Genomic DNA, 15,652 nt, shown 5'->3' with positions numbered 1-15,652 from the left:
CCTAGTTAAGAGTCTCTTATGGTTTGCCTCTCTCCCAGTTTCCATCATATTTTTTGCCTCCCTTCCCCTACTGTCATCAGTTTTGTTTCTGAAATTCCACATATGAGTGAAATCATGTCATTTGCCTTTCACCGACTTATTTCACTTAGCATAATAGTCTCTAGGTACATCCACATCCTTGTAAATAATAAGATTTTGTTCTTTTGGGGGATACAAGATGGTGGAGAACTAGGAGGAGGCGCTGTTTCAACCTATACGCTAAAGTGAGCTGATTACCTACCAAAGAACTCTGATCACCCATGAAATCAGCCTGAGATTAGAATTATACACTTCTGGATCTCTATGAGGGCACAAGATGCCAGTGGGCAGGTAAAGCAGAGTGGGAATGTCGGACTGATATTGGAAGATTAAACAAAAAGGAAGGGAGGCACCAGAAGAGACTCATTGGAAAGTAATACCCCAATACGAGAGTGCCCTGAGACTGGGAACCAGCTTTAACTTGGAGTCTGGTTGAAAGCACTCAAAAAGAGCAAAGGATCATGGGGAGAGTTATGGGAATCAGTGCAGTTAGGGATAAGTGCTTAAATCCCCAGACCCAGGACAACCAGTCCTGGCACTAAGCCAGAAAGAGTGCTGCGGAGAAACCAGGTCTTGGTCCCTGAGCGAAGAGAGCACCTGAGAGTGTGTGGGGTGGTTGTGGCTCCCTTGAGGGGCTAGGAGCCTGGCCAGCTGGCAGAACCACAGCCTTTTTGCACACGGCACTGTGCTACCAGAGTCTGAGTCGCGCGTCACACCCTCCCCTGAGAGTGGTGCCTGTAGGCAACAGCTTGGCCACTCAGACCTGGAAAGTCTGAGCACACCCAGCCTGGGCCAGCGGGAAAATATCAGTGTGCGATCGCTGCTTGGAACCTCTCTGGCAGTCTGGAGCTGCACAGACAGTCGCCGCTATCATGGTTTTGGGTACAAGCAAGAGTTCCGGGATCCCCAGGGACCATGACTAGGAACTTGCTCTGCCAATGGCCAAAAGGGAATTTATGTGCTCTAGGACACCCAGAGGGGAACAAACTGAGGCTTCTCTCTGAGAGGGAGGTCTGGGTGCAGTTTGCTTTCCTCTAAACTTCTAAAAGTCATCAAAAACAGTCAAGGTGAGAAAAAAACAAATGAACAAACGAACAAAAAATCTCCAGAGAACAAAAGCCTGAACCAGTTTCCTCAGAGCCCAACCCCTTGAGTGGGGCAGGAAGACTTATCTCAGGAAACACTGCCTGAAAACCCAAGGGGCAGGCCCCTCCCCCAGAAAGCAAACCAGAATAAAACAAAACAAACAAAAAAGTCCTCAAAAAACAAAAAAATAAAAAAACAAGAGAACAACCACCACTACTTCATAGATATAAGTTTTATTTTTAATTAGTTCCCACTATTCTGGCTCTTTTCTTTTTTTTTTTTTTTATAGATAATTTTTAAGCCTATTTACCATCACAGTGAGATGTCCAGTACATCAAATTCCACAATAACTTTTTAACCTAAACTTTTTGATACATATACCCGTGTTTGTCTTTTGCTTTTCTATTTTTTTAATTTCTTTAAATTTTAGTTTAGTTTAGTTTAGTTTATTCTTCTTTTATTTTTATTTTTTTTAATATTCATATAGAGTTAAACTTTAAGGTAGTCCCCTTTCCCCAATCAATGCTACCTTGAAAAGGTAAATTAATTTTTAATCCATCTTTATCTTAGGAAAGTTAAGTCCCTTAACAAAGATATCAAGATACATCCAGGAAGAATCAAAATAACCTTCCTACCACACACTGAAAATTTATAACCACTCTCCCATCTTTTTATTCCTTTCATTCCACCACTGTTTTTGTGTAATTGTGTTTGTCCTGATAGTATATAAATCGTATACTTGGGGTTCTTTTTGACGAGGTTCTTTTCTTGTTTCATATATATATATATATATATATTCTTATTTTTTATATAGTTATATATATATGAGTAACTATATATACAAGAGTAAATATATATATATATATAACTATATATAGTTATATATAAGAGTAACCACATATATATATAGTTATACATATTATAGTTATATATATATATATATATAATATAGAGGGCCCAGCCCAAATGGGCTCCAAGATAAGGTTTATGACATATACAAACAAAAGCAGACAATCAGAAAGACTTACAAAAATAGATGACAAGAGTAACTATATATATATAGTTATATACATTATAGTTATATAATATACCTATATAGATATATTATATAGATATATTCATATATTCATATTCTATATTATATATAGATATATAACTATTATATATATAACTATATAGTTACTATCATTATACATATATTATATATGTAACTATATTATAGTTATATAATATATCTATATATTATATCGATATAATATATCTATATTATGTATAGATATACAGAAACTCAATAAAGAAACAAGAACATTCAATGACACATTGGACCAGATGCACCTCATAGATATATACAGAACATTCCACCCTAAAACAACAGAATACTCATTCTTCTCAAGTGCCCATGGAACTTTTTCCAGAATAGACCATATACTGGGTCACAAATCAGGACCCAACTGATGCCAAAAGACTGAGATGATTCCCTGTATATTCTCAGATCGCAGTGTTTTGAAACTTGAGCTCAATCACAGGAAAAGTTCAGAAGGAACTCAATCACCTGGAAGCTAAAGACCACCTTGCTCAAGAATGCTTGGATGAACTAGGAGATCAAAGGAGAACTTAAACAATTCATGGAAACCAACGAGAATGAAGACACTTTGGTCCAAAACCTATGGTATACAGCAAAAGCAGTCCTAAGGGGGAAATACTTAGCCATCCAAGCCTCCCTCAAAAAAGTGAAAAATCAAGAATACATCAGCTATCACTGCTGTCAGGAGCCAGTACAGGAGGCCTACTATAAGAGCTGTAAGGGACTGAATATGATTGGCTGTTCATTTAGGTCCACTCACGCAGGAGGTGCATGAGCACTCTGGTGATTGGCTAGGTGGGCTAAGCTGCTGGTGTATATAAGCTTGAATGTACTTGTATAGGGGCGGGCCCACCGGGAGCCAGGCTGTGCCGAGCCACACCGGCCGGAGGGGGCCGCAGCCCAGACCATGGTGGCAGGCGCCGAGGGGCAGCGTGTGGCCCTGGAGGCAGCGGCGACGCCCGAGCGGGGCGGCGGGAGCTGCGTGCTGTGCTGCGCCAGAGGGGGAAGAAGATAAAAAGAAGCCATTAAAGAAGTTTGCCTCCACACGTGTCTCCGTGTCGTTCTTGCTGGCAAGAGCGACACACTGCACCTTAAAGAACTGGAGAATCAACAACAAATTAAACCAACTCCACACAAAAGAAGGGAAATAATCAATTTTCGAGCAGAGATCAATAAGATAGACACTAGATATACAGTAGAACATATCAATGAAACTAGATGTTGGATTTTTTAAAGAATCAATAAGATTGATAAACCGTTGGCCACACTAATCCAAAAGAAAGAGAGAAAGCTCGATTAATAAAATTATGAATGAAAAAGGAGAGATCACATCTAACACCAAGGAAATAAAAACAATCATCAGAAGTTATTATCAACGGTTATATGCCAATAAGCTAAGCAACCTAGATGAAATGGACTCATTCCTGGAAAAGTATAAACTCCCAAAATTGAACCAGAAAGAAATTGACAACCTGAATAGACCAATATCTAGTAACGAGATTGAAGCAGTGATCAATAACCTCCCAAAAAATAAGAGCTCAGGACCTAATGGATTCTCTGGGGAATTCTACCAAACTGTCAAAGAAGAAATAACACCTATTCTCCTGAAGCAATTTCAAAAAACTGAAGCAGAAGGAAAACTTCCAGATACTTTTTATGAAGCCAGCATTACCCTAATCCCCAAACTAGGCAAAGACCACACCAAAAAGAAGAGTTTCAGACCAGTATCACTGATGATTATGTATGCTATGATTCTCAACAAGATCCTAGCAAATAAGATCTAACAGCACATTAAAAAGATTATCCACACTGACCAGGTGGAATTCATCCCTGTTTCACAAAGATGGTTCAGCATTCATAAATCAATCAATGTGATTGAACAAATCAATAAGATAAGAGAGAAGAACCACATGGTCCTCTCAATGGATGCAGAAAAAGCATTTGACAAAATCCAGCATCCTTTCTTGATTAAAATGCTTCAAAGTATAGGCTTAGAGGGAACATTCCTGAACTTCATAAAAATCTATCTATGAAAGAACCACAGCAAATATCCTCAATGGGAAAAAGCTTGCAGCCTTCCCGTTGAGATCAGGAACACGACAAGGATGCCCACTCTCACCACTCTTGCTCAACATGGTATTAGAAGTCCTAGAAACAGCAATCAGACAACAAGGAGAAATAAAAGGTATCCAAATGGGCAATGAAGAAGTCAAATTCTCTCTCTTCACAGTTGACATGATTCATTTGGAAAATCCAAAAGACTCCACCCCCTAACCACTAGAACTCATAAAGCAATACGGCAGGATACAAAGTCAATGTACAGAACTCGGTGGCTTTCTTATAAACTAACAATGAAAATACAGAAAGGGAAATTAGAGAATCAATTCCATTTACTATACCACCAAGAACCATAAGATATCTGGGAATAAACCTAACCAAAGTGGTAAAGGATCTGTACTCAAGGAACTACAGAACACTCATGAAAGAAATTGAAGAAGATGCAAAAAGTTGGAAGACCATTCCATGCTCTCATGGACATTTTAACAACGTTGTTAAAAAGTTAAAATTTTAACATTCTTAAAATGTCTATACTGCCTAGAGCAATCTATACTTTTAATGCCATTCTGATCAAAATTCCACCGATATTTTTCAAGGACCTGGAGCAAATAATCCTAAAATTTGTATGGAATCATAAGAGACCCCAAATCACTAAGGAAATGTTGAAAAACAAAAATAAAACTGGGGGCATCACGTTACCTGATTTCAAGCTTTACTACAAAGCTGTGATCACCAAGACAGCATGGTACTGGCGTAAAAAAAGAAACAGACCAGTGGAACAGAGTAAAGAGCCCAGATATGGACCATCAACTCTATGGTCAATTAATCTTCGACAAAACAGGAAAAAATATACAGTGGAAAAAAGACAGTCTCTTCAATAAATGGTGCTGGGAAAACTGGACAGCTATATGTAGAAGAATGAAACTCGACCATTCTCCCACATTGTATGCAAAGATAAACTCGAATTGGATAAGACATCAACTTGACATAGGATTCCATCAGAATCCTAGAGGAGAACATAGGTAGTAAACATTTTGATATCAAAATGATATCAAAGGTCACCTTCTCTCAAGATGTGTCTCCAAAGGATAAGGAAACAAAAGCGAAAATGAACTTTTGGGACCTCATCAAGATCAATAGCTTCTGCACAGCAAGGAAACAGTCAACAAAACAAAGAAGCAACACACAGAATGAGAGAAGATATTCACAAATGACAGTACAGACAAAAGGTTGATATCTAGGATCTACAAAGAACTTCTTAAACTCAACACACACAAAAACAGAAAATCATGTCAAAAAATGGGCAGAGGACATGAACAGATATTTCTCCAATGAAGACATACAAATGGCTATTAGACACATAAAAAAATATGCATCATCACTAGCCATCAGGGAGATTCAAATTAAAACCACATTGAGATACCACCTTACAGCAGTTAGAATGGCCAAAATTAGCAAGACAGGAAACAACATGCGTTAGAGAGGATGTGGAGTAAGGGGAACTCTCTTACACTGTTGATGGGAATGTAAGTTGGTGCAGCCACTTTGGACAACAGTGTGGAGATTCCTTAAGAAGTTAAAAATAGAGCTTCCCTATGACCTTGCAATTTCACTACTGGATGTTTACCCCAAAGATACAGATGTAGTGAAAAGAAGAGCCATCTGTACCCCAATGTTTATAGCAGCCATGGCCATGGTTGCCAAACTGTGAAAAGAACCAAGATCCCCTTCAACGGACGAATGGATAAGGAAGATGTGGTCCACATACACTATGGAGTATTATGCCTCCATCAGAAAGGATGAACACCCAACTTTTGTAGCAACTTGGAAGGAACTGGAAGAGATTACGCTGAGTGAAATAAGTCAAGCAGAGAGAGTCAATTATTATATGGTTTCACTTGTTTATGGAGCATAACAAATAACATGGAGGATGTGGGGAGATGGAGAGGAGAAGAGAGTTGAGGGAAATTGGAAGGGGAGATGAACCATGAGAGACTATGGACTCTGAAAAACAATCTGCGGGTTTTGAGCCAGATGGTGGGTATTTAGGAGGATACATATTGCATGGAGCACTGGGTGTGGTGCATAAACAATTAATTCTGTTACACTGAAAATAAATTCAAAAGAAAAAAAAAGGGTGGACCAGGGAATGAGCAGGAGTGGATGGACTTAAGGAATAAATAATTGATGGGGGGGGGGAGTTTCTGTTCTTTTTGATGGTGGCATATGTATACATCACATCTTCTTATTCCAGACTTTAAAAAGTGCTGATTCTGTACCCCACTGCTGACCATACTTTACAGTAGCCTCTTCAAGTAGACTCTCTCCCTTACACTGTATCCTCAGCTATATTACACTTGAATCAACCCTCCTGAACTCCTCCCTTCCTAATGGTGGTCGCTTTTCTATTAGTAGTCTTGTGGCATTTGTTTTCTCACATCTGTGATTGATATACTGGGAATTCAGGATGATCTGAGAAGTTATTGTATTTGAGGAAAGAGAAAAACTTAATATATTCCCCAGAACTTTCAGACTGGATGCTGCACATGAAGACTATGAAAGTAAACTTGGGGACAGGCTGGATTTTGTTGTCGCCTTCTATAAGAGCCGAATGTTGTTTTGGCAAGCAGGTTTTGACTTGTGACTCAGCTTCATCCTTTCTAGATCTAGGTTTATTGTGTAAAGATGTATGAAACACAACACCTACCATTTTCTCCACTTATACTTAAGCTTTGATGAATGAGTTGAGAGTAACATTTGCTCTAGTGCCATGTTGTCTGACTTACCCCACAACTGTGACCTTTCATGGGGTCTAATTGCCCATGTCTTCATTAACATCAGTGTCAGTATTTTAGCAGATGGTGACACTGAGTGACACACTTAACTTTGTACTGGTAAAGTCTTTCATCCTCTCTATGATCTTCACTATGCATCCAACCCAAATATGAACTTTTCATCTTGAAGTAAAGTTTACCTATTTTGCTTTAAATCATGGTTTCCAGGAAATGATGTCATGAGGGTCATTGAAAACAACGCCAGACATTGGCTAGCCAATCTTCCTGGTGATTGGCCACCCAAATAAGGCCAACCTGACAGTGCCCTGGTGATTGGCCAGGTCATGGTGGTGACATCACAAGAAGGCATTGTGATGTCCCAGGGCTATTATAAAAGCAAAACGATAGCCCAGGCTACACTGAGGAGAGACATGGTGCTTTAGCCACAACTCTTACTGCCAATCTTCAATGTATCTTTCCTGTTCTTTTCCCCTGCTCATGGCAAGCACCATGCCCACTCTTCCTTCCCTGGGCCTCCCAGCACCACTTTGCACACCACCCTCTGTACCAAGCTCTGTGCTCCTCTGTGCTCTTGAGAGACCTCAAACTATTACCCAGTGACTCCTGAACCCATTTCCTAATGTGTGGATGGTCCAGCTACTTAGGGACACATTCCACTTGGTATGTGGGAGTGGAAAACTGGAAATAAGAGTACTATAGGTTCCTAGCCAGGTGGATCCCTTATCTCTGGGATCAAATCTGGGTTCATGATATCCTGAGGGAACACTGTGCACATTACTACTCTGGAGCCCTCCAAACTGGCTTAGCACAGATAACATGAATGCCTTAAATTTCCACCCAACGCTGATATTCACAATGACCCCAGAAAACAGAAAGAGAGGAAATTTAATGAAACAAGTACTGAGAGATGGAATCACCACATCCCTAGATACATTGTGCATCCTTGGAACACAGGTCTTCAGACCACAAGCTGTCTGACTCAGCCCAGCACTGGACACACTAATTCCCCAGACACCACACAAACCAGGAGACTAGAGACCACAAATTCTTGAACACAGCATAACATAGACAAATTCAGACCCAGAACAGGGCACCAACCAGGAACCCAAAGACTGGGAGCCATCTGAATGCATTTGACACAGGGCAGATGAATCACACAGACACTGTTTGACGAGGATTATTCATAAGACCTTGCCAACCCAGGCAGAAGAAAGAAAGTAAGTCAAAAGAACATTGGGCTTGCCAAGTGCCAAGAAGCTATGAGTCCTGAATCCCAGGTCAGTATTGTGGAAATGATTCATCTGAACAATACCATCACTATGTGTCCTTCGACCTGGAGACCAGGAGAGAGCCTTGGGTTAGGCCAGTATCATCACTTGATGAGCTAACTCACCATGTGCCCATTGATATACAGACCAACAAATCAGCTCTCTGGTAGGCCAAAAGTGAACTTGGGAAGCAGGTTCACCATACACCCTTGTACCTGGACACCAACAAGACACCTTTGCTCTTTGCTCTAGGCCAAGAGGACACCTGTATGGCAGGCTCAACATTTGTACATTGGTATTGATAACAACTCAGCTCCACACTAGGTCAAACAGCACCTGGAGAGTGAGATCATTATGTGTCCCTGGATCCAGAAACCAACAATTCATCTCTATCCTGGGCCAAAGAGGCAACTGGATAGTGGACTCACCATTCACCCATTTGACCTGGAGACCATCAATTCAGACTGCTCTATGCCAATAAGGAACCTAGACAGATGACACACCATGTGCCTGTGGAACAAGAGACCAAAACCAGATATTTGGTCTAGGTCAAAGACTCACCTGGACCAAGTTTTCACATATTGCACAACTCTATTCTCCATTAGGCCAATCAGGCAACTTGATAGTGGGCTCACCACGTGCCCTTGGTCCTGGAGACCAGCAATGTAGTTCTGCACCAAGCCAAGCAGGCACCTTCACAGCAGGCTCACCATATATCCTTAGTCCTTGAAACTAGAACAGAGCTCTGAGCTAGGCAAAGCATATATCCTTAGTCCTTGAAACTAGAACAGAGCTCTGAGCTAGGCAAAGCAGGCAGCTGGACAGCAGGATAACTGTGTGCTTTTTAAACTCAAGACCAACAACTCATGTCTGTGCTACACCAAGCAGACAACTTGATAGTGGAGTTACCATCAGCCTTTTGAACTGGAGACCAACAGCTGAGCTGTCTGATAGGCCAACAGGTACCTGGATAGAGAGTGAATTCTCAAAACAATTTATAAGCTATTTCCTTTATTGTATGTATGTTGTTTTATGACATATTCATCAACTTAATCTGGGGAAAATTTGGAGAATTGTATAATGCTCATTCCGATGAACATATGCATTGGTGAATTTTTTAATCGTTTGTAATATAACAGTGAGAACTTTCACCAAGGAGGAGGGTACGATTGTTTCTTTGTTAGTCTCCCCCCCTCATTTCAAAAAAAAAAAAAAAAAAAAAGAGTCTCTTTCTTCTTTTGTGCCACTTGCCAAGACTGGTTACAGAAAGAACATAGAAATAGCACAACTCTGAAGGGGTTGATTAAAATCTGGTATTTATTCTCTCTAGGAGTCTGGAAGGAGTGCTGTATCATCCTTCTGAAAGTGACTAGAACTGCATGAGGGTAAGTCAGCCCTGAACTGTGTGACCCTCCCATTGATCATCTAAGCAACATCCATGTAGCAGAACCATAATGCTTCCCAGTTATGGGCTTGACTAAGATATTCTCATTCCCTCTAACCTTTGGAAGCAAATTCACCCCTCGTCAGCATAGGCAATCATACTATCATGCCTCTCTTTCAGCGTCTAAGGGCCTACACAAGCAACACAGACCATTGTCTCCCAGACTACTCATTCTGGGCATTTTCCTAGACTAAAAGCCTGGCATGCAACAGATACTCAAAGCTGAGTAACATGGAGACACACGTGAATAAACCAGTACATCTTCTATAACGGGACACCAACAAGTCTCCAGTTTGAGTCGGTGTCCCAAGTGTGAGGTTCCTGTGGGCTGAACCAGCATTTCAGCATCTGGATCTCTGTCTATCCCTTACATCCCATACCATAGGAAATTCTTGACCAAGAGAGACATTATTAAATTAATGCTTATGGAATGAGTGATCATACTCTTACTTTGCTGACTTCATAATTCCCAACTGTGAAAACATACCAAGGATTGATTATCAGGCCAGAAAAAACTTTACCAGAGAGCTCAGGCTCCTTCTGCTTCCTTGCTCAGCCTCACAGCCTCTCCAGCAGTGGCTCTCAGAGTGTCCTCTTTTTTCACAGTAAGAAACCATGGACTTTCCAGCTGCAAGTCCTCCTTCACAATCAGCATGATTTCCTTCCTAAGTTTTCATCACCCCATGACTTTTTGCTCAGCAGCTACCTCGTCCCACAGAGTCTCACCCTTGCCAATATAAGCTAAAGAGACAAACACTTGTCAAGGACCATGTTAGGTATCAAATAGTTATTGTCATTGATGGTAAAAAGCTATGACCGCAGGTCAAACTATTCTCAATGAAAAGAGAACCAAGGATCTGCTTCTTCCCTTAACAAACATACATGACTTGAAGACAGAAGATAAATTGTGAAAATGGGTAAAACTGGTTTTATGAGAACTATAGTTAATGATGACTATAGTTAATCATATTTTATTGTATAATGTGCATTGTATTGTATGTTTGAATGTTTCTATAACAAAAGATCTTAAATTTCTTATCTCATAGAAATATAACTCTGGGGAGATATGTTAACTGGAAGTAAGTGGTGATCATTTCACAATATATACATATATGACTTTGATATACATCTGAAAGAAATAGAATGCTCAAATTTTAAAAATAACTGAATAAACTGCAACTGGCAAAGTGTAGTCTCTGCCACATGAAGTAATTTGTTTTGCACATGCACTTGTAGGTGAATTATGAAAAGTGGTAGTCAAAGGAAAGGACTCTGGTTCTGAAACGCAGGGAACACTCCAGGAGTGTTCATAAATTGCATTGATTTAAGAGCAGAAATTTTCTAATTTGGAAGGGGAAAGTCTGGTGGAATAGCATGTATGACTGCATGTCTCAATCTAACAGTGTAATTAATCCTTCTTTGCTCTAAAAAAAATAATAATCATTCCTTGAAAGGCATGAAAGCCCCCTCTCCATCCTAAGCTCCCCTGTCTCTTCTTTCTCCCAGTTAATCTGTGCAATATCCACACCTCAAGACTCAGCCCAAGACCCAATTCACTCTGTGTCCTCTTCTGCTCAGTCCACATCCCCGATCACTCTCTGCTTCACATAACTGGCATTTTAATAAAGATAGTTGTAGTCACCAATCCCAAATATTAGTTCCTTGTCACATCATTCTGTTGGTTTGCTTTGCATGCTTTATCTCCTGAAAGCAGTGACACCCCAAATTTTTAGTGGTTTTTATAGGAAGATATGAACGTACACAGTTGATCATTTGTTATACAAGACAATTTTCTTAGCAAAAGTAAAGATGACTTTAAGTGTAATTTAAGCTACAATTCACACAAGTATTTCAATGAACTACATATGTGGTAGGGCTCACCTCAGATTCATCTCATGAGTTAAAAACACTTATTTCTCCTTAAAGTGAAAATGAAGGCAGTTCTTCAACTTTCCTTCACTGTACCTCCACAAGACCATCTTCACACCTCTATACTTCTTTAGAAAACATACTAAGAGTTCACGAACAAGGTAGAACAATCTTTTCTAGCAACATGCTATAATCTCCACCCTCAAGGATGACCGGAATTACAAGCTCCCCATTGTACCTCAAATTTGAAAGAAAATTCAATAGCAGAGTTTTTTAAACCAATGTTATTTATTTAAATTCATTTCAATTAACATATCCAGCATTATTACTCTCAGAGGTAGAATTAAGTGATTCAAAATTTACACATAACACCCAGTGTTCATTACATCATATTCCCTCCATAATGCCCATTACCCAGTTAACCTAACCCCAATGACATCCCCTCTGAAAACCCTAAGTTTGTTACCTAGAGTTAAGAGTCTCTTATGGTTTTACTCCCTCTCAGATTTCCTCTATTTTTTTTAATTTATTATTTTTTTAAAATTTCCCCTCCCTTCCCCTATGTTCATCTTTTGTTTCTTAAATTCCACACATGGCTGAAATCATATGGTATTTCACTTTCCCAGACTGAGTTATTTCACCTACTGCAACACCTCTCCTTCCATCCATGTGGTTGCTAATGGTTAGGTGGTTTTTTGATGGTATAATAATATTCCATTGTATAAACAGATGGCCAACAGACACATGAGAAAATGTTCAACATCCCTCAGCATCAGGGAAATACAAATCAAAATCATGATACGATAGCACCTCACATTGGTCAGATTGGCTAAAATTAACAAGACAGGATAGAACATATGATGGTAGGGAAGAAGAGAAAGGGGAACCTTCCCATAGTATTGCTGGGAATGCTGGTTGATACAGACACTCTGGAAACCATATTGAGGTTGTTCAATAAGTCCAAGATAGATGTACTCAGGGCTCCTAGGTGGTTCAGTCAGTTAAATACCTGCCTTTGGCTCAGGTCATGATCCCAGAATGAGCCCTGCCATGGACTCCTCACTCAGCAAGGGGTGTACTTCTCCCTCTACACCTCCCACTCATGGTGTCTTTATCAAATAAATAGAACTACCCTATGACCCTGCAACTGCACTACTACGTATTTATCCAAACAATAGAAACATAGTGATTCAAAGGGGGCACTTGTTCCCCAATGTTTATAGGACAAATGTCCACAACTGTCGAAGTATATAAAGAGTCAGATGTCCATAGGAGATGAATGGAGAAAGAAGATAGTGGTTTATCCATTTAATAGCAGTTTTAAGCTCATCCTACTTTCCTTATAGCCCACCTAGTTGAGCAGAATCCAATCCATTTTGATGTTCCAGAGATATTTTCTCTTTCAACCATTTCTCCTGATTCTAAGGTACCAGGAGGAGCAAGGGAAGTTGGCATTTTTAGCTTATGTTGAAGGCCCAAAAGCATCCACAGTGTGTATTACCAAGACCTGAGAACAAAGTCCAACCATCACTCTGTTTGCCCCTTTACCCTATTTTGAGTAAATAGAGGAACCAGAAAACAGCATCAGATGCCCCACACCACTTATTTAATCTAAGTACTTAAAGTGGAGATTGTCCCTAATATTTCTACAACAGCTCCAACCAGAAGACAGTGACAAACCTAGTAGGGACCAAACAACCCTGAAGTGTGAGTCCTGGGCATGTAAATGGCCCTGTCTCCTGCACTCACCAGGCTGACTGCATCTGGTTATGACATGCAGTAGTCTCAGAAGTAATGATGATTAGAACTTCCTTTTATTCAGTTTCCACCTGAAGTTATATGCAGTGTTATAATGTCTGCAAGTGGATAAAGGCATAGATAAAGGAAATCACATGCCATGAACTATAATCGTTGACTAGAGACTGTAAAACGCAGAGGATGACCCCAAGAGAGTTCTCCCACCCCTATTAAATGCTCACACCAATCAGGCAGGTAACTGTGGTGCTGGCCCAGGTGTACTCGGGTCCTCTGGCTTCATGACCTGCCCATCTTCCCAGAGGACAGGAAGTGAGGATTTAACTAATATATCCCTAGTGCAGTTCCTTGTGTGAGGGATGAGCTGGGCAACTTTAAATTAAAGATTAAAGATAAAGATAAAGATTAAAACCACATTGAGATAAAGTTGTCCTCTGGGCAAATAAAAATTAAAACCACATTGAGATAAAGTTGTCCTCTGGGCAACTTTATCTCAATGTGGTTTTAATTTGAATCTCCCTGAGGGCTAGTGATGATGAGCATTTTTTTCATGTGTCTGATAGCCATTTGTATGTCTTTATTGGAGAAGTGTCTGTTCATATCTTCTGACTATTTTTTGATATGTTTGCCTGTTTTGTGTGTGTTGAATTTGAGGAGTTCATTATAGATCCTAGATATAAACCTATTGTCTGTACTGTCATTTGCAAATATCTACTCCCATTCCACGGATTGCCTCTTGGTTTTTTTGACTGTTTCCATTGCTGTGCAGAAGCTTTTGATTTTGATGAGGTCCCAAAAGTTTATTTTCCCTTTTGTTTCCTTTGCCTTTGGAGACATATCTTGAAAGAAGTTGCTATGGCTGATATCGAAGAGATTACTGCCTATGTTCTCCTCTAGGATTCTGATAGATTCCTGTCTTATGTTGAGGTCTTTTATCCATTTTGAGTTTATCTTTGTGTACTGTTTAAGAGAATGGTCCAGTTTCATTCTTCTACTTATAGTTGTCCAGTTTTCCCAGCACCATTTATTGAAGAGACCGTCTTTTTTCCACTGTATATTTTTTCCTGTTTTGTCGAAGATTAATTGACCATAGAGTTGAGGGTCCATATCTGGGCTCTCTACTCTGTTCCACTGGTCTATGTTTCTGTTTTTATGCCAATACCATGCTGTCTGGGTGATCACAGCTTTGTAGTAATGATTGAAATCAGGTAACATGATGCCCCCTCCCTTGTATCTTTGTTTTTCAACATGTCCTTAGCGATTGGGGTCTCTTCTATTCCATACAAATTTTAAGATTATTTGCTCCAGCTCTTTGAAGAATACCAGTGGAATTTTGTTCAGAATGGCATTAAAAGTACATATTGCTCTAGGCAGTATAGACATTTTAGCAATGTTTATTCTTCTGATCCAAGAGCATGGAATGGTCTTCCGTCTTTTTGTGTCTTCTTCAATTTCTTTCATGAGTGTTCTGTAGTTCCTCGAGTACAGATCCTTTAGCTCTTTGGTTAGGTTTATTCCCAGGTATCTTGTGGCTCTTGGTCCTATAGTAAATGGAATCGAATCTCTAATTTCCCTTTTTGTATTTTCATTGTTAATGTATAAGAAAAACACTGATTTCTGCACATTGACTTTGTATCCTGCCATGTTGCTGAATTGCTGTATGAGTTCTAGAAGAATGGGGGCTGAGTCTTTTGGGTTTTCTATATAAAGAATCATGTCATCTGCAAAGAGGGAGAGTTTGACTTCTTCATTGTCAATTTGGATACATTTTATTTCTCTTTGTTGTCTGATTGCTGTTGCTAGGACTTCTAATACTATGTTGAACAAGATTGGTGAAAGTGGACATTCTTGTCTTTTCCTGATCTCAACGGGAAGGCTGCAAGCTTTTCCCCATCGAGATGATATTTGCTGTGAGTCTTTCATAGATAAATATGATGAGGTTCAGGAATATTCACTACATCCCTATGATTTGAAGCGTTTTAATCAGGAATGGATGCTGGATTTTGTCAAATGCTTTTTCTGCATCAATTGAGAGGACCATGTGGTTCTTCTCTATTCTCATATTCATTTGTTGTATCACATTGATTGATTTGCGAATGTAGAACCATCCTTGTAGCCCAGGGATGAATCCCAGTTGGTCATGGTGGATAATCTTTTTAAAGTGCTGTTGGATCCTGTTGGCTAGGATCTTGTTGAGAATCTTAGCATCCATATT

This window comes from Mustela putorius, unplaced genomic scaffold (genome assembly GCF_011764305.1).
Source record: "Mustela putorius furo isolate JIRA1106 unplaced genomic scaffold, ASM1176430v1.1 tig00003923_pilon_pilon_pilon, whole genome shotgun sequence".
Lineage (NCBI taxonomy): Eukaryota > Metazoa > Chordata > Mammalia > Carnivora > Mustelidae > Mustela > Mustela putorius.
The sequence above is the reverse complement of the archived record's forward strand: the minus strand, read 5'-3'. Positions refer to the sequence as shown.